General features: G+C 40.3%; 1 long non-coding RNA gene across 1 annotated transcript; it reads left to right on the forward strand.

Annotated features, from left to right (window-relative positions):
- The first annotated feature begins 18,866 nt into the window (after nucleotides 1-18,866).
- Nucleotides 18,867-20,092, forward strand: LOC143268355 (uncharacterized). The gene is made up of 2 exons (XR_013044209.1): nucleotides 18,867-19,052; nucleotides 19,870-20,092. It is a non-coding gene; the product is annotated as an uncharacterized LOC143268355 (long non-coding RNA).
- The last annotated feature ends 6,258 nt before the right edge of the window (nucleotides 20,093-26,350 follow it).

Below are 26,350 nucleotides of genomic sequence, written 5' to 3' on the forward strand. Positions count from 1 at the left end.
AAAACTATAGAAATGACAGAAATATCTGGCTGTCTGGACAGTCACCCAAGGTTCCTTTGCAACATTGAGCATCCATCTTCAACCTATAGGCCTGGAATATCCGACAGACTTTTCTATGAAGCAGGAATTTTGAAGACCTCTCCTACCTTGTCTTGGCAAAGTTTGGCACTTACCTTCCTTTGTGCCCTGCTTGTCCAGTTTGGATAGCATACCATCAGCAGTCCAGGCAAGAGCAGTTTCTTGCCCAAATGACTAGCTTTGCCACATTGAAAGCAAACTTCATATGGAGATACTTTGATGACCATCATCATTTTTTTTGAAGTAAATTGGTGCTACCAGGAGCAGACATATTTCATTGCCATGAAAATTTGCCTTATGTTACTAACACATCTTAAATACCATATTCTGTAGGTCTCTGAAGTGTTTGAAAACCATCTATCTATTTAAAATATATCTGTTTGACCTTGAAAACATACCCAACATGATTGTAAGTTTGATTGTTATAGATGACTATTAACCTGTAATTCTTTATTACCCTAACTAGCTTTCAAGGACTAGAACTTTACATTATATTGTTAAATGAGGTACATAGGTACCAATACCTTAAGCAAGAGTAGAAACATATATACAGTATAACAAAAATAATTTTAAGTTTGTATCAACATACAAAAATCCATACCAATGTAAAATAATTGATACTAATAGTTGCTTTTTTAGTTTGAAAGTAGATTCAATAATCTATCCTTTTATCTTATCATTTCTATACCCCCTTTTTCTTTTCAGAATGAGATCCATGAATCTAGTTTCCTTTGCTTAGTTTCCTCCCTGACCATGATCAGTAACAACTTGTAATCAACCCCCAAATGATGACAAACAGCCATGGAATGACTAGAAACCACCCACCCCAACTCTTGGGATTGTGGGCATCATGTTCTCTAGACTGTTTCCTGTTGTCTAGGGGTGATGGCATCTTAAGGGGACCCTGAGAAAATTGGGACAATGGTCAAATCCTGGGAGAGCTAGCTGTATCATTTTTGGTTTAGTCTCTGTGTGATGAGAACTTGTAGAGCTTATCCGAAGTCCTGGATGGAATAGTCTGTGAGGCTGCACCATCCCAGCAAGCAGCTTTGAAGTTCAGAAGCATCCTGATAGGCTGGATCATCTGGGCTACTTGTCTTCATTGGTGTCTGGTCTTTTTGTTTTGAAAACACACAAACTTTTAAAGGTGACATACATATCTGCATTATCTCAAGAATGGAATGTGCAGTGTGTACAAGTCAGCTAACGATGATTTTTTTTGTTTTATGTTTGAGCAGGTAAAAGACATCTGTTAACTTTATAAGTCCATTTGTACTGCATAACCAAACTGTAATATAAATCTCTATCCATGCTACATGAAAGGATGGCATGTAATAATAAGTCATGAGGTTTCTGTAGCCAACAAGATGTATTATGTCTCATCCATTCTCAGAGCTATTCCCCTGCCGAGGGATCAGCTTAAACATAACCTGTCTTGTAGGTTTATTTTTTCCTTCAGGTCTGTAGTCAAGATTTTTCAGAAGGTCTCCCACAATCAAATCCGATCTTTATTAATTTTGGAGGAATCCATAACTTTTCAATCCCATGGAAACAAAAGCACAACCTCTTCCCCAAACTCAACACACTTCCTGACTTCCATTTTGAAGCCAAGACATTCTAAAGTATCTAGGCTGGTTTAATTCAGTAGTTCCTTCCACAATCCAATGCCTCTCAGCATCTGCCATTCTCTGTTCCATAGCATTCAAAACTTTAAAAATTAACAAAGTACCATATAAGGCCCAAACTCCCTGTGTTAACAGTGTTTCTCAACCTTACGTGGCTTATTTTTTTTTATTACTTTACTCTCTCTATAAAAACTTTATTATTTTTAAACTTTATTTTTCATGACCTCCTATACCCATTTTCTTTTTTTTCCTTCAGCATCTAAGCATATTTTTAAAAATACTGTATCTATTCAGAGGTTTTCTTGGTCTGGACCTGACTTTGTGTGTCTGCAGCCTTCTCTGGCTGTGTGAGACAAGCCTTGACCTGCTAGGCTCTCCATGGCTGGCTCCACCCCCCTCAGGTCTACCTAACCATGCCAGCTGCACCTAACCATCCCAGATCTGGGGAGCTGCTGTGTCTGCGCTGTGGCAGGCATTTCTGTCTAGTTTCCCGCAAGTGCTCTGTTGTATAGCAGGGCCTCTGAAAAGAGTCGCGTCTCCATGCTGCTATCAGTGGGTTCTGTGTGCTTGCCGCACATTGGATGCCATTTGCACTCAAACATTTTCATCAGGACGACTAGCCCACAAATAATGACATGGAGACATAATTAAGTACAAAAGCTCTGTCTTAGTTTAGGCATGTTCCTAACTAGTTCTTATAACTTAAACTAACCCACTTTTTTTTTTAAATCTACATTCTTCCACAAGGCCTGTTACCTCATCTCAGCACTGTCCATCCTGCTTCTTCCACATCTGACTCAGGACTCCTGCATGCCTAGATTCCTCTTCCTCTCTCTCCCTGGAATTCCCGCCTATTCTCTCCTGCCTAGCTATTGGCCATTTAGCTCTTTATAAACCAATCAGAAGCCACCCTGGCAAAGAAGATGTATCTTCACAGGGTACACAAATATTCCACAGCAGGAGACCACCAGCTTGCATAGGCCGATTCACAATGCTACTGCACCTGTCACTGCACTCTAGTGGCGGCAGCATTGTGAGAATGTCTTGACTGAAAGGAGTCTTCCCTATGAACGTTGATTCCTGCCGAATATCTGCATATTGGAAACAAGTGCATGTTTGTGTGATTGCCAGCATGTTCACAAGCACACACAGACATGTGCTCACAACTTAGGACAGTTAAGCCAAGGGTCTGTTGTAGCTTGAGTTTTCCTGCCTTGCCCACAGTCAGGACAAATCTCTGTCACCCGCCAGTCCCACAGCCGCTCTGACCCAACCAAGTAAACACAGAGACTTATGTTGCTTACAAACTGTATGGCCGTGGCTGGCTTCTTGCTAACTGTGCTTATAGCTTAAATTAGTCCATTTCCATAAATCTATACCTTGCCACGTGGCTGGTGGCTTACTGGCATCTTCACATGCTGCTGGTCATGGCGGCGGCTGCAGCCAGTCCTTCTGCCTTCCTGTCCTTTTATTTCTCCTCTCTGTTAGTCCCGCCTATCCTTCCTGCCTAGCCACAGCCGATCAGGTTTTATTTATTGATCAATCAGAACAACTTGACATACAGACCATCCCCCAGCACAGCCAAGTGCAGACCATCTCAGACACCTGCACTCAGGCCCATGGTCCTAATCATCCTCTATGCGGACCTGCTGGGTAATGCCACAAAGAACCCAAGAAGGGCTCCCACAGGACATACAGAACATCCCACAGCAGTCTGTTGTTAGTCATGGTAACTCAAGCAAAGATTAAATGCTATTTAATGTCATTCTAAGTTAATAATCAAATATCAGAAGTTAATAGATGTCACACAGATTAAGCACATAGAGCTTTCCTATTTGATAATTTAAAAGGGTTACCTGGGCACCTGTCTGTTCTCATGTAAATCTCAGTCAGGTTTTTTTGTAAGTGTAAGTCAGCCTTCCTAAACACCACCAGAGAAAGGAACTTCAACCTAAGCATGGAGTGTCACTGGGAAGGGAGAAAAGCAGCCCTGTGGGCACGTGGTGACTGGATCTAGGTATCTTTACAGGGATGACCCTCCTTGGGTGGGTGGCACACCCCTGTCATGTCTTCAGTTTTCATGTTCATTTGCCCACAGATGATCATGTGCTAAGATACTGCTCCATTCATGGCATTTAGGCAGGGGAACTGCCATCTAGGAAGTGTTTTATGGTTTTTTTTTTGAGATTGTAATACAATTATATCATTTTCCCCTTCCCCTTTCTCTCTTCAACCTGCCCCCACTCCATGTTCCCTCTTGCTGTATTTCAAATTCAATGCATTTTTCATTAATTGTTCACACACATATACATATACATAGACACATAGACACATAGACACACACACACATATATATATATATATATATATATATATATATATATATATATATATATATATATATAGTGATATATTGTGTACCCTAATAAAATTTGCCTTAAGATCAGATAACAGAACAAGCCACTAGATTAAACATAGATATCAGGCAGTGGTACACACCTTGAATCCTAGCACTCAGGAGGCAGAGATCCATCTGGATCTCTGTGAGTTCAAAGCCACCCTGGACTACATGAGATTGACTCAGTCTAGGAGAGAAACAGAGCCAGGCAGTGGTGGCACACACCTCTAATCCCAGTACTTGGGAATCACATGCCTTTAATCCCAGCACTTGAGATCTCATGCCTTTGCTTGGGAAGCACACATGCCTTTAATCCCAGGAAGCGATGGCTGGGTGGAGGAAGGTATATAAGTCGTGAGGAGATGGGAACTAGAGGGTTTTTCAGGCTGAGGAGTTGGTGAGGTAAGAGGTGGTGGCTGTGGCTTGTTCTTTTGTCTCTCTGATCTTTCAGTATTTACCCTAATATCTGGCCCCAGGTTTTTATTAAAAGACCATTTAGGAATTGATGTTACACACACACACACACACACACACACACACACACACACACACTATATATATATATATATATATATATATATATATATATATACACATATATATTCTTAAATACATAAATACTTGGTCTGTAGGATGTTGCTTGTGTGTGTTTTTTCAGGTTTGAGCATTTGGTCTTGGACAAGTATTTGGTGTGTACTTCTCCAACAAAGATGATTTGTTTTCGTGCTCAGCATTCTTTGGTTGTCCACAGTTCTTTGTCTAGGCTTGCAGCCTCTCGAGCTGTGGCCCGTTTATGTAAAGATGTCTGTTGGTGTCGTGCTTGTTCATCTCACGTTCAGACAGTCATGTTCATGAGAATTCACGGGTGGAGCTTCTGACATCCCTAGGAAGCACAATCTCACAGCCAACTCCCTGTTCCTCTGGCTCTTACAATCTTTCCACCTGTTCTTCAGAATATTCCCTGAGCCTTAGGTATGGTAGTTGTCTTATAGATCTATCAGTCAGGACTGTGTTCTGAAACTCTGCATTTTGATGGATTGTGATTTTTCTACAGTGGTCTCTGTTGTGAAGCAAAGATTCCTTGATGAAACGTGAGAACTGCACTTATCTTTGGGTATAACTACAAGTATTTAGGATGTAGTCAGGGATTATGTTGGTTTGGTAAAGTGGCAGTTACAGGTTCTCCTCCAAGACCCATGACTTTACTTTCCCTGAGTCATTGGCTAGGGTTCTAGTACCAAGCATACTTTTCCTCTTGTGCTAGGCTTAAATCCAATTAGAGAGCTTTTGGTTACCACAAAGGTATACTTGCAACTGCCGCACCCTTAGGGTTATCATGCAGTGCTGGTTGTTGTTGTTGTGGTAGTTCATAGGTGTCATAGCTGAAGAGGAAAGACTGTTGGTTGCTTTCTTCTCTGGACATTTGAACGGCACCTTCTGGTACCATGAAACTTAGTCCCCAGGAGAAAGGCATTTAGGTCAACTCTAGCTCAGGGGCCTCTGATCCCTGTGTTGAATGCAAATTCTGTCTTCAGCAATAGGGACTTAACTTCTACCTCTGGGGGTGGCAGCAATCAAGGGCAATAGCAGTGACATATAATGTTTTGGGACTCTCTAGCACAACCAGGACTAAGAACTCAAAAGAGAATTTTCTTGTGCCTGGTGCTAGAGTTTTTTGTTAGATGATCTATGGTTCTTGGGAGGAGGATAGCATTGTCAGTCTAGATGGGCTGTATTCATTTAAACTGTATATTCATATTTATATACTGACTTGTGTGTGTTATAGGTATTTTCAGGTAGATAGTTAATACTTTGATTCCTTAGACTTTTTCAGACATACCCTCCTCTCTCCTTCTGTATTTATCTCCATACTGTACATGAATGAGTCCTTCTTCACACTCTTAATCTCTTAAGTGAAAGGAAGAAACTTCAAATCAGAAACATAAAGTGTGGCACTGCACAGCTCTTACTGTGAGCCCAGTGAATTCATACCATAGCCATGGTTCCAAGTTTTTATAATGTGGGAAATGAGAACATTCCATTATCCATGTGTAAACAAAGCTGGACACACTACTGAAGATATTACCAAGCAGAAAACTAGCTTTGCTCTAGCTTACACAGATCCAATCTAACAAAAGCATATTTCCTCTGATGTGCCTTCATTTTGCTTTTCTTATTGTCTTGCTCAGGGTTATTTTGCTAAAATATTTGCCCAAGGACATGAGATGCACAATGTTACTTTTTTTCACTGCTGTGTCCACAAACATGAGATCTGGCATAGTGTCTCCATTTACCAGGTTTTCTTAGGTAAAGACAACCACAATGCCAGTTAATTTTCTTGCTGGTTTATTCATACCATGTTTTTCTTATGGGTTCAGAACTAATGTCTCACGGATATGAGCTTGTGCAAACTGACCGATCTGTTTTCCATGGTTGTTTTCGCTCGTCTAGCAAATGCTTGCTTATCTTCACTTTTGTTTATATGCTGAGAGAGCATTGTGAAACCCGATGTATATCTTAATTTAATCTCCATCCCTTTTCAAGAATAAAATTTCTTTCCTTTGGATTTCACAACACCTGATAAGCAAATACTTCCTGTAATACACAGTTTTATTTTTGGTTCTCTCTGTTACCATTCTTTTTGTCCACAATTCAGTCTCAGGTCTATTTACTGGGCATGGTAGTCTCTCACAGCCTCAAATCAAGGATATTCACAAAGAGACCCACCATTTAAGGTGACCCTTTTCCTATAGCAGACTTGGCACATGTGCAATAAGGTCTCTGATTGGCTAGAGGACTGCATCAGTTTCTCTCTCCTACCTTTCTGCACTTGCTCCTGCTGCATCAGGAATTCATGCAATGAGAAAGTCAAGGAAAAAATGAAGCTATGTGGTGGCTGTTTTAGGGTCAAGCATCAGCATATAGGCACTTGGTAGATGTTCAAGGCCAAGGCAGACAATCCTCCTGCACAAGAGTGAACTACTCTTATCCTATGAGGGCTCACTCCATTCTTCCCCAAACACACACTCTTTGCCCTGAAAAACTGGTTTGATATGGTATGAGACACAAAGCAGTGATGTGTGTGTGTGTGTGTGTGTGTGTGTGTGTGTGTGTGTGTTTGTGTGTGTAATCAACACCTATCTTTTATATTTTGAATTTTCCTGGTAGATGACCGTGGCTACTGACTTAGGAAAACTTTAGAGCCCTGTCTCTGGCCTTCAGGGAAGAGGAAATGTGCCCATTTTATTTTTTTTTACTCTTTGGGGTAGAATTCTTCTCAAAGTCACACTGTCTCAGGCTCACAAAAATGAATAAAACAACCCAACATCTTTAGTATTAAAACTTAATTAAAATGAGTTATTTTTATGATTTCAATTGCATGTATATGTGTCTATGTGGGTATATGCCCACAAGTGTGGTGCCTATAGAGGCCGGAGTTCTCAGATTCTTTGGAACTGGAGTTATAGGTGGTTGTGAGTAACCATGTGGGTGCTGGCAACAGAACTTGGGTCCTCTGTAAGAGCAGCAAGCGCTATTAACTGCTGAGTCATCTCTCTGAGTCCCAAACATTTCTTTTTGACATAGTCCATGTGGGGGAGAAATGAATCTTTTTTTTTCCTTTTTTTAAAAATTTTATATAAGAGATTTTCTAGTCATTTTACATATCAGCCACAGATTTCTCTGTCCTCCCTCCTCCCACCCCCACCCCCAGCCTTCCTCCCCATTCCCACCTCCTCCAAGGCAAGGTCTCCCCTGAGTTTTAGCCCAGCCTGGTACATTCAGTTGAGGCAGGTCCAGTCCCTTCCTCCCTGTACCAAGGCTGAGCAAAGAGTCTCACCATAGGCCCTAGGTTCCAAAAAGCCAGCTCATGTACCAAGAACAGGTCCCGGTCCCACTGCCTGGGGGCCTCCTAAACAGTTCAAGCTAATCAACTGTTGGGAGAGATGAATCTTATGAATTATTCCCTATACCTTTGTGAGTTCTGCGTGTGATCTGTCTCTTTCTCTGGAAGACAGTATCTGTTCTCCCTCAGGTCTGTGGGAGAAGCTCACACTGACTATGCTGTTATATGAAGGAGATAATAGATTCAATTATGCTGATGTTATCAAGCTATCCTTTTGTACCCACAAGAATTGGTTTCTAGACACCCTATGACTATCAAACTTTGAGGATTCTCAAGTCCCTCATATAAAATTATATACTATTTGCTATAACCTATGCCCATTCTTCCATGTACTTTATTTTTCCAAGAGCTCAATTATTATAACTCAGAGTCTAGAGCCATAACCATTACACCATGGAGCCATATTTCATTTGGTGAAGAATAGATATAAACTACATTGATAGGCTAAGAGATGGACCCAACAAGGCCTGTACGCTTGGTTCTCTTTGGTGTTTCTGTGACATGTATCTTTTTCCTGGGTATGGGAAAGGTCTCCTTTTGGAATGAGGGTTTTGTCATTTACTTTAAGACAAGGCAGTCATAGAATGCTTTCATGGTCAGCTTTTACAGGAAAAAGCTGATGAAAAGTCTCTAGCATCATGGAAGAGAGGGTCCATTTCTATGTCCTGCCTGGGAAGTACAGTTCTTAGTTTGCAAGCCTTGCTCTGGAGGAGAATGGGGAGCAGGAGAAAGAACAGAGCATGGTCAGAAGTGACTGTTTCAGAGGCTTTTCTGATGTCCCTCATATCAAATCGTCATCCTTTGAGTCACTATTTTCTGATTTCCATCAGAAATAGTGGCCATTCATCTGGAAAATACATCCTTTTCACATTCAAATAATGTGGGTAACAGTACATATTTATGATCTTGCTCAGAGATGTGGTGATTCTCCTGTATGCTGTATATAGTCTGGGAAGACCTAGACCAGACATTAACAGAATCCTTTGCTGATGACATCATAGGAGGAAGTGTCCTATCAGATTAACAATAAGTGTTGAGTACTTTGGATGGCTTTCTTTCCACACTGTGGGGGAAGTAGCCCAGCAAAGATTTAGGAGCTTAGCGTATTATTGAATTTTTTATTGGCCAAGAGATCTGGGACCTGTCACTTCTCTTCCAGAATAAATGACAATTTGCAGTTCTTTGCATTTCCCGCTGCTAATGAGGACTGGAGGATGGTGTTTGTGTTATGTCCACATCCTGGAGCAGTGTTCTCCATTCTTGGAAGTACAGCCTGAATTTACCTGCCAAGTTCAAAGGAAGGGTTTGGCTGAGCTACGGTAGAGTCTCGAGGAGAAAGGAGCACAGGGCTATGCTGTCATGCCTCCTGCTTAGGACTTGGGAGTGGACATTAGAGAAAATTTGGGGAGAAAAATGGCATCATATGGCTATAGCTATGACCTTGCATTTGCTGAAGAGCTCAGGGCATGCAATTTGGCCATCTTGGATATGAGTATGAAGCACTGACCTCTGGAGCAGTGACTATGGATCTTGAGCTGCTGGTCTCAAATTAGATTCTGTCAGATCATTCACTCTGGCCAGGCAGGCTCTGTGGTGATTATTGTTAGGAGGAATTAATATCACTAGGATCAGAACCAAGCACTGCAAAGTGAATGTAAGTTCTGTTTGATTCAGCTGAGTAATCTTCTCAGAGGTAGAAGTGAAGAATGCCACATGTTTTTTAAAACTGTCAATCAAAGGGGCTCAAGGAAATCAATGAAATGGGTTCCTCAGAACTGCATTTTTTCCTCTGATTGCTTTGGCATTATCTGGAACTTAAATTAATTTATAAGTATACAGTACAGAATTTGACTTATTTTTACAGAAGTGTATGTGTGTCTATGATTATGTATATATTATCCACTGTGAGCGAAACACTGATTACATACATTTTCATAGTTTATAAATGGAAAAATCGTACTGATAGCAATAATTAAAACATATATTATATGTATATCAGACTATCAGAACAAATCACTTGTTGTGTTATAAAGTAATTTAATGTACAAAAAGTGGAAACAAAATAATACAGTGAAATGGAGGTCGAATGTTCCACACATTGTTAGGTTTTCTATTTGGCATGAAAACATCACCTCACTTGAGATGTTATCCACTATATTTTCTTTTTGATTCAAATTCGATGACAGCTGTTTCCTACTTTCCTGTTTTAACTCCTAAGAGCTAGTGACATACAGAGCACTGTGTACACAGTAAAAACTGGCACACACAGAACTGTAAGGGCCGTGATAATTCAGAAATGACGTCCATGCCACTTGCCGATTTAATTTCTAATTGTATGTATTTGAGTTGCTATTTCATTTAGCCGTGAAGAGATTGGATGCTTGTGCTGTTTTCTTTTCCCCCTTCCTGAACTTCTCTCTCAGACACAACCACTGCAATTATCCCACTCTTGACTCACTAATTGCCGAACCTCTCTGTCTCCCGAATTGCTGATTATCTTGTATTTTCATTTAGCAAATATGCAAGACTGACCACTCTCCCCCGGGCACCTTGCCGAGGACTTCACCTTCGTCACAGTCATTCTCCTCCACCCTGTCTATGGATTTCGTTAGGTGGGTTTTGCTTTTCTCTTTTGAGAATCTAGGGTTGAATAAATAATTTGTTTAAAATGGCCTTTCCTATAAAATGCACCCCCACCCCTCTTTTTAGTAAAATGATGTGATGAGCACACTGTGGGTGATGCACAAATTCCATGCAATTGCATAGATCATAATGTAAACTACTGTTGCCATTAAACACGTAGATCTGGGAGCGCTTTAGAACTAGCAGGGAGTAGACTACTGCTTTAATATTTAAAACACTCTAACCAAATAATTCTTTTAAAAACAATTGTGAATATAATTTTATACTCCGTCAGTACACAACATGACAGTTGTTTTCTAGCAGGAGCTGGCGTGGCTCCCTCAGGACTCCGACAGCTCAGTTCCCCTTGACATCACTGTTTCGCCTCATAGATCATTTCTGTTTAATGCTTCTTGGAACATAACATGATCTTTCCTACTGATTTTATTTTTCAAGCATGAAATAGGGATACAAAGTTTTCTTTTCTTGTTAAATGTTAATTATTGTATGTCACTGATTGATCTAATTTTGGGCTTTTTTTATTCTCCATTTCCGTCATGTTTTCTTATACAATTATGTGCTATCTAAAACTGCTCTAGAATGTAATGGAGTTCCCATGGTTATCCTATCCTGTGACATCATAGCTGCATTAGCTTGCCTGAGCACAGTCTGTGACATTTACACAGTGGTGTGATTGCTTAGCACACATTTTTCTGAATGTGCCCTTGTCATTAAGTAACACATGGTTGTTTACTAAAATTTCTGAGGAACTTCTACCTTTCTTGAGTTTGTGGACTTTAGAGAAATTATTAAAGTGAATATAGCTGAAAGTTTCTTAAAATTTTGCAAGTGAACCCTCATTGACAAAGTGCTAATTTTCCATTTGGAATGGGTGTTAACTTCTTTGATATATTTTAACCAAAAATGATTATATGTGTTCCCAATAATATTGGTGACAATAACTCCCCTCGTTTGTATATAAGAAGACCATACAATTCTGATGACAATTGTTACTGCTATTATAATCACTATGGTATTGACTAAAATAAGCTGGGGTCTTCTCTAATCTTTGTGTAGAATCATATTCAAAGAAACATCATCCAGAACTAAAAATTATCCAAAGGTAATATGAATATTTATTTGCATCTCTTGAATATCATTATTCAATGCATAACACAGCAATGTAATCTCTATGCATTTCAGAATGTCTTTCTCTCACAAAGTGTCCAATATTCCTTCTGCTCTGGAGCCTGTAACTTCCTCTGACTTCTTGAAAGCAGTGCATATTTTCCTTTTTACTTTTCTATGCCATTATGACTCTGCACACACCTGCTCCCAAACTTACTCTGATTATGTATGACAAAAGCCTGGGAACAGAGGACAGAGGATAGACTTCCTCCAGAGAAGAATGAAAAGCAAGGCAAGGCAAGGAAACAAGAGAGACGTACAAGCACCACTTTCTTTTAAAAGTGGGGGAGGAGGGGTGTGTGAATCTCATGTAAGGCTGCATTTTATCTTTTAATCAATTACACTCTTGTATGGCACACTTACATTTTTTTCTTTTGCTTTTACAATTACATCATTCCCCCCTTCCCTTTCCTCCTTTTAAACCCTTCCCTATGCCCCTCTTTACTCTCTTTAAAAATCCTTGGCCTCCTTTTTCATTGATTGTTATTGCATACATATACATATATAGTCCTAAATATCACCTGTTCAGTCTGTATAATGTTACCTATGTGTGTGTTTTCGGAGCTGACCATTTGGCATTGGATGACCAATTAATGTTCTCTTCCTTGGAGAAAACTATTTCTCTCACTCCCAGCATTCCTTAGTTACTTGTAGTTCTTTATGTCAGATTGAAGCCTTGTGGGCTTTTCCTCTCTGCTTTGGTGTGTCTATTGCCTTTGTCTTTGTTTGTCTCACATCTGGGCAGTCACACTGGCAGGATTTTACAGGTGTAACTTCTGACATTTCCAGGAGACACAGCCTCACAGCAAACTCCCTGATCCTCTGGCTCTTACAATCTCTCCACCACCCCCTCTTCTGCAATGTTCCCTGAGCCTTAGGTGTGGGAGTGTTTTGTAGATGCATCCATTGAGACGGTGCTCCACAACTTTGCATTTCTATTGGTTGTGGTTTTGTGGAGTTGTCCTCATCTGTTGCAAAGAGAAGTTTCCTTTATGAAGGGTATCTGTGGGTGTGAGGACAAATGTTTAGAATGTAGTTAGGGATTATGCTGGTTTAATACATGTTTTGATTGATGATGGATCATGTGTCTGCCGGTGGTCCTATAAGATTATAATGGAGGGTTTGGGTAGAGCAGTTGCTTAGCATGTAAAACACTCTACGGTTGGTAACAGCTCTACATAATATTAAGTGGAACTGAAAATTCCTATTGACTAGTCACACTATAGCTTTTGTAACATCATAGTGCAGCATGCTTGTGCGTGTGAATACTGGTCTAAAGAAACCTGCGAACTGTCAAATGAAAGTACAGCATATAAAATATGTATGCCATATACTACTTGATGACAATGCTTACTAAACTATGATTTTATCATTAATTTAGAAGTTTTCTTAATTATAAAAGTGTTTATTAAAAGCAGTTTGCCATGTTATGTGGGCAGCAGCCTCCTGTTTACTGTGTTTATGTCTTCTTAATTATATCAGGAGACCACATAGATTGATTGATCATGCCTATTTAGGCTTGTTTAAGTACACACTGTGATGCTGACACAAAAACAAAGTAGTGGAACGATGCTTTCTCAGAACCTATCCCCAGTGTTAAAACACATCATTGAATAGGACACTCAATCTTCACGTGACTGGAGGGGACACATACTGCTCTCACAATTTCTATCTGGTTGACTGATGACTAGGACTCAGAAAGATGAAGCAATCTACACATATCACCTCACTGATGAGTCACAGAAGGAGGCCCCTACTTTTAAGCGACTTGCTACATTATTAAATGAAGCTTCCAGGCCCATAATTTAGTAAAGGCTATTTTTCAACATAATGTATTACCTATTTTTCTTCCCCACCCTTAATCCCCAGAAGCAGATCTTTGTTCAAAAGGAATCTTTATTAGATTAATAACGTGTATGTATTTTGGTGACATCTTATCATTGGAGCCTCATTTCTGGTTTTTAAAACCCGGTTTAGTTATTGCAAAAACGTAAAAGACATTTTCATACAACAACAGAACTGAGTTTCCACATATCCAGCAGTTGCTTTTTTCTCGATTCTACTAAGTTAAATAAAGCTCTATCTTTTGGAAGATAGAATTAATATGGACAGGTTTAATGAAGAGAGGGCTCCCAGCCTCTCGAGATCTGACGTTAACATTGGTGTGTACTCTACCATGATTACTCCCTGCTACCCTGTGTTTACTTCATCACTGTGGAGCTGGGTCACAAAACCATGGGAGTCTAGGAACCAAAGGCAGAGGGGCTGATGGGTGAAGCAACAAGGATGTTACCTCTCCGTGGGAAGAACTACAGAATGCATATGGATGTTTTACCCACATAGATGTATGTGCATCACATGCCTGCCTGGTGTCCACTGAAGTCAGAAGAGGGTTTTAAGTCTCTAGGGACTAGAGTCACAGAAGGTTGTGAGCCTGCATGTGGTTGCTGGAAATTGAACCTGGGACATCTGCAAGAACAACAGGTGCTCTTAAAACACTGAGTCAGCTCTCCAGCTCAAACTTTATATGTTTTTAAGGACAGGAAATTACAACTCCAACCTCTGCTATGAAAGGGGAAGAAACATAATAATTGTGGACATGTGAGCAATGTCAGAATGCCCTTCGGGGTGACTAGGCTGACTGCATAACAGACTTTACGCATTGCAATAATTCAGCACACAGCTTATTCCTTACGCCTGGCATTACTCAAGTTTTATGCAATTATGCATGAGAATGTAGAAGGTAGAAAAAAGAAACACCGCTTGCTTCAACCTCAGCCTCTGGGGAATCTGGATATATAGCAAGAAATCTGCTGTGAGGAACGAGGACAATAGCAAACAGACGCCATCCTAATGTATTATTAATCCAACCTCAGTGAAAGTGAGACAGGATACTCTCGTGAATGTGAGCATACAACACTGGGGCAGGGTTTTTAAAATGGAAAGCCCACGATGTTTTAACATCTAGAAGTGACAGTGTTCAGCAGAGCTTTGGTTAGTTGTGCTTCACGTCAGAAGCTCTGTGTTCTTGGCATACTGAAGGTGCTCTCTGTTCTGTACACAGACTGGGGGCCCAGAACCTCTCCACAACAATGGAGAACGAGGACCATGTAAAAAACTGCATGCATCACATGTCTTTTAACCATGTATTAGGTCTTTGTAGATGACTTCTAAACTGTAAATGTGGTTGCTATGCCCAATACTTAAATGCTTTATAGAATTTATCTTCATAAAGATAAAGGAGGCCTTATCATCTCCACCTCCTACTGAGGGAACAAAGAGAACAGCTGTGGTAGAACTTGCTGGTAATCCCAACATTTTAGAAGATACAGGCAAGAAGGTGGCAAGTTCAAGACCAGTTTGGCTTATATAATGATCTTATCTCAGGAAACCAAGGGCTGAAAATGTGGCTTACTGGTAACACACTTACCTACCATGTACAAGGTCCTGGCTTCAATCCCTAACATTGTGAAACAAAACAAAAACCCACAAGAATAAAAAAAAATACAGTGAATATTTTATTCAAGGCTAGAAGGAGGCAGAATTCATATTTAACTTACATTTTCTTGGACAGCTCCTGTGAGAATCATGTTGAGATTCATTTATTTTTAACTTACGGACTTAAAACATTATAGTGAACAAACTTAGCACCAATATCTTGGTGAGCGTAACACTGTCATAGAAACAAGTGATTCAAATCCTTGTTTTTTACTGCCAGAAATAAAACAAACAAACAAACAAACAAACAAAAAAAAAAAACGACCTTACTTTGATGGGGCTGGGTCAAACGGACAGAAGAACCAAGACTATTGCCCAACTTGTAATTTTCCATGAGTCTTGATTGATACAAATACATGATTGAATTAATAAGTATATAGAAGAAGCAGATGTCACAGAGTAAAATTTCCAAACAGTTCCTGTATGTTCTGCATCCTCAAGGAAGTAGACCATAAGACTCCAGTCCTGAAGCATGGACTGTATGTAAGTACTTCCTTATGATGAGGACAGTATGGAGGATGGGGGATAAGTTCATCCTTACTGGATGGAAAGCTGACACATGTTACCTTCACCAACCAGGTGATTAAGAACAGCACAAACATTGACAATGCTATTGTTTCTATCTATGGATAGAGTGAGGGGATAAAAAAAATGATCTCTGTGACCTCCCTTCTAAAATACTATAACCCCAGTCTAAACATGAGGAAAATGGCTAACAAGTTTCAGTTGAGTAATATTCAACCACACACCTGACCAGTACTCCTCAAAGCAGAGAAGGTCATGACAAATCAGTGGTGCTGCCACAGCCAAGAGCAGGCTAGGGAGATGTGTGAAATAAGTGTAACATGACACCTTAGATGGGATTCTGGAGCCAAGGCAATCTGAATGAAGAGTGGAGGTCAGTTAATTATAAGGTACCAATGTTGGTTTGTTATTCTATTAATGTAAAATACTAGCAATAAGGAAAATTAAGTATAGGGTATATGGAAATTATCTTTACTTTTTACCTATGTATCTAAAACTGTTTATAAAATCTTTATTGGAAAACATTTTGATGGCCACACTGTTAAACTGCTTGCCAAATATGACCACTCTGAACCCAGGCCAGAAAAGCTTCTTTTTGCAATGGGCAAAAAGCAGGGATTCATGACTGACCAAAGTACTGAGACTACATGCCCGTGGGCCATGAATAAGACATCTATATCAACCTCCCTCTTCCAAGTCTTGGGGGACATCATGAAGAGGGGCTAGAATCTTTGAGCTTGACAACAGGGAAGAGTGTGGTGAAATGCCTTGAACACATCATCTCAACAGCAGCTGTGGTTTCCTGTGCTAGACCTACAAGAGATGAAGCCAGCTAAAATTCTAGTATAAATGGAGGAGGGTGAGGCTCATGAACCATCCCCCTAGGTAAAGACCTATTTATTGGCAGTTTATGGCTGCTAAAGGAGGAAGCCACTTTCCTTTGGGAATGTGGTCACTGGTTGGTTGTCCGTGCTCCAGGAGATGGTTCCACACCAGTATGCATAGAGGTAACAGTCATTGGGGTCAGTGAGTTATTAAAAAGTAAAAGAAGTAAGAGAGGATGCTGGTAGGAAGACATGTTAGTGAGAGATGTCTGGGGAACCTGGAGGGAGTACTGGGGAAGGACATTGTATTAGTCAAGGTCCTCTAGGGGAACAGAACTGATAGAATGAAAGAATGAAACTCTCTCTCTCTCTCTCTCTCTCTCTCTCTCTCTCTCTCTCTCTCTCTCTCTCATAAATCATAAATCACATATAAACATACAGTCTATAGTATGGCTAGTCCAACAATGCCAAGAATCCTGTAGTTGTTCGGTCCACAAGGCTGAATGTCTCATTTGGTCTTCAGTCAGTGATAGAATCCCAAAGAAGTAGGTTCTAACACCAGTAAAAGAATGCCTCAGCAGCAGGATAGATGAACTTGCCAGCAAGAATGAGGGGAAACAGGCAAAAAGCAAAAGATTCCTTCTTCCTTGTTCTTTACCTGGGCTTCCGCCAGAAGGTGTGGCCCAGATTCATGGTAGGTCTCCTGCTTCAAATGATCTACTCAAAAACAATTTCCATGCAGGTTTCCTGAGCTGCATGAGTTTTAGTTGGTTACAGAGATGGTCAACTCAAACAACCAAGATTAGCCACCAGAGATATTATTAAAATATGTGTATATGTGTATGAAATTCTTAAGGAATAAAAAAAATGTTTAAAAGTAAGAGGCAGCACACATTTCTTATATAGGGAAAGAACTTCAATAAATTATTAGAATTGAAAAAAAAACCATTTATGCAGGAGGCAACTGTTCTGTATTTCATATGGGAAAAAGTGACAGGAACTTTTCCAGTATCGTGTACTTGAATGGTCCATGGAGATCTGTGAATCAGATCTGGGTTTTTATTTCTGTTTTTGAACAAATGACATGTCACTACCTCACACCATGTGCTACATTCAGTCTGGTGCTTTCTACCCACTTTCAGAATTTCTTTCCCTTCTTCCATACAGGGCTACCTGTGTGCTCAAATATTCTGGACCCTTCTGTCCCAGAGTTGCAGCAGAAACTATGAATCCAGTTATTGTGATTGGGGCTTCCTCAAAAGCAATGTTTAATACCAGAGTACAAATGCAAGAAGTCGATTTGTAAAGCAATTCCTGGAAGCATATGGAAAGCGAAACAGGAAAAGGAAACCTGCAAATGAACTGTGTGAAACACGCAGGCCCCACCCTGGACAACTGTAGCCAAGTTCCACCCTCCACATCTCAGACTCATCTCTGCCATAGCTGGGGAGGTTCTGCCGTCTCGTGGGAAAGCTACTGCTGTTAGTTTGATCCTGGATATGATATTTCTGTCTAATTGCCTTCTTGCTGCTTTTGTTTGTTCCCATTGATCACGCCTGCTTAGAGAAGCTCCGTTTGGCCTTGGCAGTGGCTACTGCAGAGACTCGTAACTCATCAGAGTGCCGAGAATGCTGGGGTGGTTTGAATGGGAATAAGACCCCCCGCCCCCATAAACGCATATATTTGAACGCTTAGTCTCTAACTGGTGGGGCAGTTTGAGAAGGATTAGGAAGGGTGGTCTTGTTGGAGGAGGGGTGGGTTTTGAGGTTTCAAAAGCCCAGGCCGTTCTCAGTCCTCTTTCTGCCTTATGGTTATTATCTCAATGTGTAAGCGCTCAGCTCCTGCATCATGCCTGCCTGTCTGCCGCCGTGTTCTCTGCCCTGATGGTCATGGTCTCACCCTCTGAACTGTAAGCCTTCAATACACGGGCTTTTTTCTATAAGTTGGCTTGATCATGGTATTTTATCACAGCCATTTAAAAATAACTAAGACAATGACTGACAAAGCTGTCTTAAGTGAGTCATCTATAATAACCCCCTCTAAAATTCAAGGAACACAATGGAAAAAGGGGTAAAGAGAAGACCAGAACTGGAGGAGAGCACAGTGTGGTGGAACACCTGTCTCTTAAGCATGATTTGACTGTTGTACTCTTGAATTCTAAGTAGCTATGGTTACCTGCACAGATCCTAAACAAGACTGGGCCAGTCAACATTTTCCCACTGAACATGGAGATCATGAAGCTCTGTCCCTTTCTGAGAATGTAAAGGCCGTTGGTGGTTGTGAAGAAAGAGAAAAGACATTTTCTTCACTGGTATACCCACTGGTCAGAGCCAATGATCATGTAGGTAACCCCTCATCCATGCTCCTATAAGTCACATAAATTAAACACGGTGGGTAACAAAGAAAAAAAAAACAAATGAAAAAATGAGAAAGCATGAGACTGGAAGGGGGTTGGTTGGAAAGAGAAGGGTTGCATAAGGAGCAGGAGAGGGAAAGGTAAGAGTCTAGGGGGTTAAATATGGTCCAAATACAAAATTTAAATTTATAAAGATGTCATAATGGAACTCATCATTATTGTATTACGCTAATACAAAACTAAAAGCAAAAGAATCCTTGTGGGAGCCAAGTACCAGGCTGAGCTCTAGGAGTCCAGTCGAAGAGAGAGAAGAGGGATTATATGAGCAAAGTGGGAGGGGGTCAAGATCATGATGGAGAAACTTAGAGATACAACTGAATCAAGCTCCTAGGAACTCATGAACTTGAGACCAACAGCTGTGGAACCTGCATGGGACCAGACTAGGCCCTCTGCATGTGGGAGATAGTTGTGTAGCTTGGTCTGTTTGAGGGACCCCTGGCAGTGGGATCAGGATCTATCCCTGGTGCATGAGCTGGCTTTCTGGAGCCCATTACCTATGGTGGGATACTCTGCTCAGTCTTGATGCAGGGAGAGGGGCTTGGTCCTGCCTCAGCTGAGTGTACCAGGCTTTGCTGACTCCCCATGGGAAGCCTTACCCTCTTGAAGGAAGGGATGAGGGAGCAGGAGGAGGGATGGGAGGGGGATCTGTGGTTGGTGTATAAGATGAATAAATTTTTTAAAAAATAAAAAAAATCATGGTGGGGAGAAGGAGACTCATTATCCTCTGCCTCTTCTCTTCAGTTGTTGAAGTTGTCCCGCAGGGATTAATGTCCTTGTATTTATGTTTTCAGCTGTTCAGAAGGTCCTAATGCAGAGAAGACGGAGAATCAGGTACTGAAAGTGGAATGTTATCCATCTACTAGCAAGTGAAGGGCCTACAGAAGAACCTGGAAGATGGGCCATGGGTAGAGTCAACTGGGACATACTGGGGTTCATGTGTGACCCCTCATAGACACAGCCACATTTCAATGTAAAGGGCAGTTTTTAATTATTAAAGATTTATTTTATTCTAAACTATCCATAAGTATGTATATCTTTGTGGGGATATGTTCGTATGAGTCTGTTGCTCACGGAAGCCAGAGTTATCAGATTCTCTGGAGTCTGAGTTATAGGTATTGTGAACTTCCTGACCTGAGTATTGGGAACTGAACTCAGGGCCTCCTCAAGAGCAGGAAGGGGTCTTAACCTCCGAACCACCTCTCCAGCCTCCAAAGAATAATGTTTAATGCACTGATAAGTCATAGGTGATTAGCTAAATTTCACCCATTCTTCGGCTTTCATAAGTAAAGTTTAGCTGTGATGTGGATTCAGTTTTCTTGTCACCAGACGCTTACAGCCTTAGTTTTCACATTGTCTATGGCTGCTTTTGCACGCCAATGGCTAAGCTGAATACTATAGATGTGGGAGAGCTTACAGCTTCTAGAACACTTAATGAAAAAAAATCCCTCAGCTCTGATAATGAGCCTAAGAGGATAGAATTTTTGTCAAGGAAGTTCTTCCTCTGCTGCACCAACTCTCTTCTGGAGGTGATGGCAACCTGCCCTTTGGGGAAGATAATTGATGGTCTGTGGAACCATCTGAGCTCTTTCAGGGCAGTTGCTGTGTGCTATTCTGTGCTAGAGAGGTGTCCCTACTGCCATTTTGGACAGTTTCCCTGAAATAATGATGACAGATTAAAGATCGCCCAAGGCCCTTTCTACCGTGTTACTACTGATTTGGGATAAATACATGGTGCCAGCAATGTGAAATGGCAGCACCCTTTGAAAGATTAGTTAGTAGCTCTGTATACTTCCTCATGCAATGCTGCATTCTACGGGCATGAAGGGACGTACTTCAGGTTGAGTGTCACTTAGGAGTTGACAAATTTGTTTTGCTCATAAGAAGGTATCTCAAAGGAACCTGTTACAGGTAACAGGCCATAATTTGTGAGCAATTCATCCCTGTGTCACCATAACAAGTTTCTAACACTTCACTACACATTATCTTCAGATTTTTGGAGGAGCTTTCAAGCGATATGCAAATGCACAGCAACATCCTTTCACAGGATGCTATGTTTATGGAATGCTGGGTTATGGATGGCATTCCCTAGCCCAGTCCAATAGATGTAGGGTAGATACATGAAAATCACATTTCTCAAATTTGGAAACATTCTGCTGCCTAACTTGTCAAAGCACATTTAGAAAGGTCATTCATCAGCTGCATTATGGCAAACAAAATGAATGGAGATCTAGCCAAGAGATATTTTATTGCTTTTGAGAAGGACAGCTTAAAAATACAGTTAGAGATGCAGTGAGGATAAAGGGAAAAGCATGATTCACCATGGTTATTCTTCATGAACTGCCATTTTAATTTTAAAGTTTTGTCTGAGCCATTACCATATACACACAATGAATGTAGACTGGTAGTTACCAGGGTGGGGCTGGTAGGAAGTAATTGTTTGATGCACACAGGGACTTTGAAGAAAAAGTTATTAGAAGTTATTAGAAGTGGTTATACAGCATTGATTAATGCCTGCGAATTGAGTCTTAAAATGGTTAAGACAGTATTTTAAGACTTTTGTGAGCATATATTAATTATATACAATAGTGGACTTCATTGTTCATTTTGATAATTTTATCTTCCCAATCGTGCCCTTCTACCCCCCCCTCTCTCTCTCTCTCTCTCTCTCTCGTGTGTGTGTGTGTGTGTGTGTGTGTGTGTGTGTGTGTGTGTGTGTATGTGTGTGTTAGGGGGGAACAGAGATAGACAGAGACAGAGGCAGACAGAGACACAGCAGGGGAAGACAGAGATGAGAGGGAGGAGGGGTACATTGAGTTTCATTAGGGTTGGTTACAAGAGCATGGTGAGATTTTTGTTCCCAGGAGCATGGGTACCTTATGTGTAGCTACACCACTGAAGAAAATGTCTCCCCTTCACCCCATCAACCACTAACTGCTCATAAATTCCTCAGAGATGGTAGGGCCCTGAGCCTTCCTTCCTCCATAACTGAATGTTGGCAGGCCTAATTTTGTTTAGAACCAACACATTTTAAGATGTATATTATGAAAATAGAACAAAAGTGTGTGTTTGTATGTAGTTTGTGTGTGTGTGTGTATGTGTGTGTATGTGTGTGTGTGTGCATGCTTGTGTGTCCATGTTATGGATTCTCTCCTTTAAAGTAAAGAAATGGCTTCTTTTCACCTTAATAACTGCTAGAGGATATTCAAAGGAACCATTATTACTCAAAGAGCATGTGCTGTACTACATGTAACACGGAGCAGACAAACACAGTGCTTATGAATGAACTATGGTTGAAGGGTAATCCACAGTCACTTTTGAAAGCCACTTGGCATGTCTATGACAGGTGTACAGCAAACCAAGAAATTCCAGTCTTGGGTATACCCCTAGCTGTCCTAAGGACATAATCATCAGGTTGATACAACCCCAGAACCTCCCAATTGAAAACAAAGCTATGCAGCTTATAAGTGTACACATTATGACATAGTTTCACTGTAACATAATTCTATCATAGTGACTTAACTGTTGCCAAATACCACACTCTTGGGTGAAGCCTACCCTAGAGGTACTGAGGAAAAGAAAACATAACAAAGAATTACTTATTGTATGAATTCTTTTAATCCTTTAAACTCTTTCAATACACAGGTCTGTTCTTTCTTTATTCTTGATATGAGTGGCATTTGCCTATGTTCTCTTGTGGCCAGGCTATCTTCAGAAGTTCCAGTTTTATTGATTCAAAAGTGGTCCATGTGTTTAATTCTTCAATCTTTCTTCTTCCTCTTTTTGTGCTTATTTTCAATTTTACTGATTTTTAAAATTGGAAATAGATTATTCTCTCATACAATACATCCTGACCAGTTTTCCCTCCCTCCACACTTCCCAGATTCTGCCCCGCCACCACACATGTACACACCTCCCTTCCCTCTAAGATCCACTTTACCTCCATCTTCCTTCAGAAAAGAGCAGGCCTCCCAGAGACAATGTCCAAACATAGCCAAACAAAATACAATTAGACAAGGCAAATACCCTTATATTGAGAAGATATATCCTTTTTTGTTTGGGTGAAATGTTCTGTAAATATCTGTTAGATTCACTTGATTTATAACATCAGTTAGCTCCAGCATTTCTCTGTTTAGTTTTTGTCCATTGGTGAGAGTAGGTTACTGAAGTCTCCCACCATCAGTGTGTGATGATCAACATGTGATTTAAGCTGTAGTAGTATTTCTTTCATACACCTGGGTGTCCTTGTGTTTTTGGGTATAGATATTAAGAATTGAAATGTCATCTTGGTCGATTTTTCCTTTTATGAGTATGTAGTATTCTTCCTCATCTCCTTTGATTAGTTGTGTTTTGAAGTCTATTTTTGTTATATTTTAAAATTGCTATATAAGTTTGCTTCTTAGGTCCATTTGCTTGGAATATCTTTTTCCAATCTTTTACCCTGAGGTGATGTCTATCCTTGATGTTGAGGTATAGTTTTTGGATGTGGCAGAAGGATGGATCCTGTTTTTTTAATCCATTTTGTTAATCTGTGTTGTTATTTTTTAATTGGGGAATTGAGACCTTTGTTATTGAGTGATATCAATGACCAATGTTTGTTGATCCATGTTATTTTGCTGTTGTTGGTGGTAGTTGTGGTGATGGTGGTGATGGTGGTGGTGGTGGTGTTGTGTGTGTGTGTGTGTGTGTGTGTATGAATTTTACTGATTTAAGTTATGTTCCCATACTTATTCTTTCCTTCCTTCCAGTTGCTTCGGGTGTCATTATCTCCTAATTTTATTTATCTTCTCAAATTAGAGAATCAGATGATTTGCCTTTCTCTGTTAACGAAAAATTTATTGCTGTAAATTTTCCTCTAAGCAATGCTTCAGTTATATTTCCACATGTGGTGTTTTAATTTTCCTTTCATTCAAAATATTTTCTAATTCATGTTATGACTGCTGTAATGCCCCTTTCATCCACTGCAGCAATTTTCCTCTTGAAATCCATTTCTTCTGATAATGACACAGTCACTTCGGCTTTCTTCCCCCACTCTCTTTTACTCTTTATCTATGACTATGAGTTTAAAACTTGATCTCTTCTAAATAGCATATAATCACATCATCAGTTTGAATCCAATATGGTAATTTTTATTGCATGTAGTCATGCATGTATACAGAGGCTACAGGGGGACACCAGAGAGAACTGAAAAAAAATCGAAAGAAAGGCAAATATACAATTAAGAACAAGTAGACACAAAACAGACAAAGTCAATGACGTGAACAGTGCTCAAAATACACACCTAATTGGCATTTTTGGAGGATTCTATCCAAAATTGACAGAATTCTTACTTCTCAATCACACACAGAACCAAGGCATGCCATGCTGAGGGTCATAAACCATGTGATCCACCTACATTTCTCTCAGTACTAGGGTTATGGGTGTGCACAGCTGTGCGCAGGTCTTTGGTGGGTGCAATGGGTCCATACTAAGATGCTTGCACAGTGAGCAATCTTTCTCTTTCTCGTGCTCTCTCTCCTCACTTTGTTCTTCTAACATACGTATATTCCCACAAACATTTTCCTATGGAGACACATAACCTAGAATGTTTCTTGGTAAAACCCAAAGCCAATCCATCTGAAGCTGAGTTGATAGGGTTTGATACAGAAACAATGGGAGATAAAATTACATCTGGGCTATGCAGGAAATAATGAAAACATGGGAAATCATATTTATATCTTAGATGAGCAGAGTATGCTGTTTTTTTAGACAACCAGACTCAAACATTTGTTTTGTCTAGAAGGAAATAGCTTTTCTTAATGGGTCTTCAATGCCACTGTAACAGTCACACAAATAGTCTCTAAGGTTTTTTTTTTTCCTTTTTTTTTTTGGACATTTAGATCATTTGACAGGTATAAGGTAAAATTACTGCTACTTATCTCTATGCAACCACAGTGAATTCAGTTTCTTTCTGCTTCCCCCCTCCTCTACATTGAATCACAACGTGTAAGGTGGGGCCTCAATTATGAGGAAGGTTAATTTGGACACGTGTCAGACCTTACTTCACCACCTCAAATGAGTTTAAACTGCTCCTAAGGTTTTACATGTATGATGTGCTGATATGACTTGATTGGGTTTTGTCAGACCTACCAACCTACTGTTTTCTTCTTCCCCAATCAGTAAATAGGAACACTATATTTGGGCAACATATTAAATATGTTGATTTTCCCTTACACGTATCTTCAAACACGGCTCTGTTCCAGATTGTACCTGCTGCACCTATGTGGCAGCAGTTGTGAGACATGTGGGACAGGAGTAATGGCTATAAATGGGGAAGACCACGTGGTTCCCATACTTTGTGTCACTCAAACACGACAAGACGTGCAGAAATACCCACTGACCTTCAACACGCACCCTCCATATTCTCTCACGTTGCTACCAGAGGACTGAATGGCCAGTTCAGGAGGAGGCTATTGAACATTTCAAGTTCTTAGAACTTTATGTTTGCAGAAGAAAGACCAAACCACAGGAATGAGATCTGTGTTAGCTCTATCCAGTAGCAATATAATGTGACCCATATTCACATAAGTAAAACCCAGAAAACACACTAAAATGTTAAAATCACAAAATTAATTTTAATAACATATTTAACTCATTATCACCAAACACATCATAGCATGTAACCTATATAAAATTATTTACACAGCATTCTCTACTCTTTTTTAAAAGTAAACTTTATTTTTGATTAATATATACTAATTACATATATTAGTGGAATTCAGGGTGATATTCCCACATGTGCATACAACTTGCCCTGATCAGGTTAAACTTTCCTTCATCTACCCCCTCCTCTGACAAATGCCTGACAGAATAGTGCAAGTAATAAGAGTTTATTCTGGCTGACAATGTGGAGGTAGATTCTACCATGTCAGGGAAGAGAAGGCAGAGCAATAGGAACATGAGCTGATGGACACAGCGCACCTACAATTAGAAGCAGAGAGAGGTGTATCACAGCATTTGCCTCACGATGTCTCTCTTCTGCCCAGGGCCTCTGCTCATGGGATTGTGCTGTCTACACTTAGTGTGAGTCTTCATACCTCAATTAATTTATACATAATCTCTCATAGACATTCTCAGAAACTCATCCCGTTGGTCATCTAGAGCCTCTCAAGTTGGTAATACTAGCAGTCATCCCAAATCTAACTCTTGTCAACTTGACACCTCAAACGTCTCCCTTTGAAGCCATGACTTTCACCCTTTATCTCTACACCATGCATTCTGTTAAATGTCAAACCC

This window comes from Peromyscus maniculatus, chromosome 13 (assembly GCF_049852395.1).
Source record: "Peromyscus maniculatus bairdii isolate BWxNUB_F1_BW_parent chromosome 13, HU_Pman_BW_mat_3.1, whole genome shotgun sequence".
Classification (NCBI taxonomy): domain Eukaryota; kingdom Metazoa; phylum Chordata; class Mammalia; order Rodentia; family Cricetidae; genus Peromyscus; species Peromyscus maniculatus.